The sequence below is a fragment of the Magnolia sinica genome, chromosome 7 (assembly GCF_029962835.1).
Source record: "Magnolia sinica isolate HGM2019 chromosome 7, MsV1, whole genome shotgun sequence".
In the NCBI taxonomy this organism is placed as follows: domain Eukaryota; kingdom Viridiplantae; phylum Streptophyta; class Magnoliopsida; order Magnoliales; family Magnoliaceae; genus Magnolia; species Magnolia sinica.
This window is the reverse complement of record NC_080579.1, coordinates 59,651,902-59,656,274: the sequence shown is the minus strand read 5'-3', so window position 1 is coordinate 59,656,274 and position 4,373 is coordinate 59,651,902.

Genomic DNA, 4,373 nt, shown 5'->3' with positions numbered 1-4,373 from the left:
TCAAATTGAAAAATCTTCTCAAATCAGTAAAATTCGTAGTGATCATGGATATGAATTTGAGAATAGCAATTTTGAGAAGTTCTGTACCGACCAAGGAATATTACATGAATTCTCTGCTCCCAAAACTCCACAATAAAATGGAATTATTGAAAGAAAGAATATGGTGCTTCAAGAAATGGCTAATGTCATGTTGAATAGCATGAAGCTCTCTAAAAATCTTTGGGCTGAAGCAGTCAACACAGCTTGCTATATTATTAACCGAGTATACACTAGCAAAGATAATAATAAAACGGCTTACGAATTGTGGTTCAATAAAAAGCCTACTGTTAAATACTTTCGAGTTTTTGGCAGCAAGTGCTATATTTTACGTGATCGTGAAAATTTGGGAAAATTCGATACGAAGAGTGATGAAGGTATTTTTCTAGGATATTCTTTAAACAGTCGAGCTTATAGGGTCCTGAACAAAAGGACTGGTGTGATTCAAGAATCCATTAATGTTGTCATTGATGATCACTTAAACACACCAATTTCTAATTCAGATAATGATGAAGTACTAATCATTGATAAACCCGATACTTCATCGAATCAGATTGATTCTGAGTTGAGGACTGTTAAAGATCATCCAACCACACAAATTCTTTGAAACCCTCTCACCGGTGTTCGCACCCGTAGACAACTTGAGGATATATGTAATTATGTATGTTTTACATCCCAAATTGAACCATCTAACGTAAAAGAAGCTCTAGCTGATGAGAACTGGATTGTTGCGATGCAAGATGAACTCAACCAATTCGTAAGAAATGATGTTTGGTATCTCGTACCAAGACCTAAAGATAAACACATCATTGGAACAAAATGAATTTTTAAAAATAAGTCCGATGAATGTGGAAATATAATTAGAAACAAGGCTAGACTAGTGGTACAAGGTTATACTCAAATTGAAGGGATTGATTTCGATGAAACCTTTGCACCAGTAGCACGTCTTAAATCTATCAGACTATTTATATCCATTGCATGTTTTAGAAAGATAAAGATCTATTAGATGGATGTGAAAAGTGCTTTTCTAAATGGCGATTTACATGAAGAAGTCTATGTTGAATTGAACAGCCAATGGGATTTGAAGATTCCAAAAATACTGATCATGTATATCGGCTTAAAAAGGCACTTTATGGATTAAAACAAGCACCTAGGGCATGGTATGAGAAACTAACAAAATTTCTTTTAAGTCATAATTTTCAAATGGGATCTGTTGATAAAACTCTGTTTGTTAAGAAACATAATGATCATATCTTAATGGTACAGATTTATGTTGATGATATCATTTATGGATCAACTTGTACTGACTTGACTACTGAGTTTGCAGATTTGATGAAATCACAGTTCGAAATGAGCATGGTTGGGGAATTGACTTATTTCCTTGGATTGCAAGTAAAGCAACAACCTGAAGGAATATTCATTTCTCAATCTAAGTATGCTTTGAATCTAATCAAGAGATTTGGATTTGAGAATGGCAAGAATTTTGATACTCTTATGAGTACTACCCTGAAACTCTCAAAAGACTCTAATGGTAAAAATGTTGACTCAAAACTTTATCGGAGTATGATTGGTAGTTTGTTATATTTAACTGCTAGTAGACCTGATATTTCTCTAAGTGTTGGTATTTGCGCAAGATATCAATCTGATCCAAAAGAATCTCACTTGATTGTTGTCAAGCGAATTATTAGATATGTCGCAAGTACTGTAAATCTTGGTCTCTGGTATCCTCATGAAACCAATGTCCAATTAGTTGGATGCTGACTGGGCTGGTAATCTAGATGATAGAAAATCAACCAGTGGTGGTTGTTTTTACATTAGAAATTGTCTAGTTTCCTGGTTTAGTAAGAAACAAAATTCTATATCACTTTCAACAGCTGAAGCTGAGTATATCGCAGCTGGTAATGCATATACACAGCTTATTTGGATGCAATGAATGCTAAGTGATTATGGAATTAAACAGGATTCTATGTTATTACATTGTGATAATTCCAGTACGATAAATATTTCAAAAAATCCTATTCAGCATTCTCGTACTAAGCATATTGACATTAGATTTCATTATATAAGGGAATTAGTAGAAGAAAATGTTATATCTTTAGAATATATTCCTACTAAAGATCAACGTGCTGATATTTTCACAAAACCTCTTGATAAAAGCAGGTTCAAAAAGATAAAATTTGATCTTGGCATGTGCATTTTAAATTGATAATTTATGCCTTCTTGTATAATATTATATATATTTGCTAGATTAAATTTCAATTTTTGTTTAAATTGCAAGAAATTTGATTTTTTGGGGTTTGTACGACCAGTCGTGAGTATACACGACTAGTCGTACTACGACCGGTCGTAGATACCCACGACCAGTCGTGGAACACGGGTTTCACTTCAAATTGGGGATTTTTCACTTTCTTCCTTATTTCTTCTTTCTTCTCCTTAGAGTCGAACTTCGACTCGTCGAACCCATCTTTCAAGTCCTTCAAGGTTAGTGTTCCAAATCCCTTTTTTTTTTGCATATTTGTGTCTAGATTGTCTCCTTTTCTCTCTTGAAGCTTTCTATTTTGAAAATCATTGAGATTTAGGGTTTAGATTTTGAAAAATCTGTTTTGAGCAAACCCACTTCTCAATCCTTTGCAACTTCCTATTTTCTTGAAATCCTTGTTGCAAATGGCTTCTAGAGGTAGAAAAACTACTTCACGTGGTCCATCTTCTTCCTTCAGATCGACCGCTATCTCTAAGCGTCATCTTCTTGTTCCTAATGATGATCCATCATATGTTAGGGACATTAGATCACGTAATGTTATCGTTGAACATCCTGTTGATGTCAATCATATTGCACCTTTTGACATCCTTCCTATGCTTGAAGCTGTAGGTTGGGTTAACTTATTACATTGGGGTGGGCCTGCATACCGGTCCATTGCCCAATCCATGTTTACATGTATTAGTGCATTTTCACGGGATAATTTAACTTTTCAAATTTCTACTAGAGAAGGGCCATTTGACGTTGATCGTCATTTAATTTCAGCCCTTATGGAAATTCCTGTGAATGATGAGGGTATTCCTATCCATAATTTAACTGATAAACCCTCAATGGCTAAAAAACGCATGCTCACTAGAGACTTGTGCAATATGGATGTTCAATGGACTCAAAAAGGGAATGCGCTCCCCGCAAGGTATTTGTTACCCAAATACAGAATTCTCCACAGAATCTTTGTGTCTAATCTGTATCCTCGTTCGGGTAATAAATCTGACTTGACTTCGTTTATGGTTCGTGTTATCCATGCTATTTCCAATGGTACTCAGATTTGTTTGCCATCCTTAATCTGTCATTTCATTATTCAATTTCGACTCCATCTTGGTCATAGTGACATTCCATTTGCCTATTTTATGACTGTATTGGCTACTCATATGTTAGTCGATATGCCTGTTGATGAAGCACCTATCCATCATCTGATCTTCAATAATATAAATATTAATAAGATGAAGTTGGATCTACTTCCTGAACAAGGTGGTGGTGGTGGTGGTCCTGAAGAAGCTGGTGTTGACATTAATATGGATGACATTTTTGAGGAACTGGATTCTGACTCAGCAAATGATCCAGATTTTGTACCATCTGATGTTGATGCACGTCTGAGTGCATTAGAGGGTAAAGTTGAGGATATTAATGTTAAGTTGGAAAACATGTCTGTTGCTCATGATTTGCAATTCAAGTACATGAGCAAATATCTTAGATACTTGAACAAAGGCATGCACCAACTTGATCCTTCTATTCCTGCTCCGTCATCAAGTTCTAGTTCTGAGTAGTTTTTATGAGACTTTTGGTCTGTAATAACTTTATTACTTAGCATTTATTTGCTTAAGTTTGAGTTGGATTTTATGCTGGATATTTGTTCTTGATGTAATATTTATGCTGGATATATGTGATGCTATCTTGAGTATCTCTACGAATCTTTTGCTATACTCTCTTACTTCCTCATGTTTCCTCTCATGACTTCCTTTATTTAGTTCTCCTTTGTCATATTGTGACAAAAAGGGGGAGAATGGTTTGTTCTTAATGTGATTGTGAGAGGAGTAGCATTGGTTATGTTACTCAGGGGGAGTGGGGAGTCAAGGGGAGTATATGTTTGATCTTGTTGAATGAAACTGGTTGAATGTTGAATATTGAATATTGATTTACAGGTATTAACTAGTTGTTTTACTCTTATTTATCTTGATTATGTGTTTTGTCACTAATTTGACAAAGGGGGAGATTGTAAGTGCTATAGTTTTTATCCCTGTCTGTTGTCAAATTTGTGGTGCCAAAATCAATGTTATGTTATATATAACTTGCTTAAGTGAAG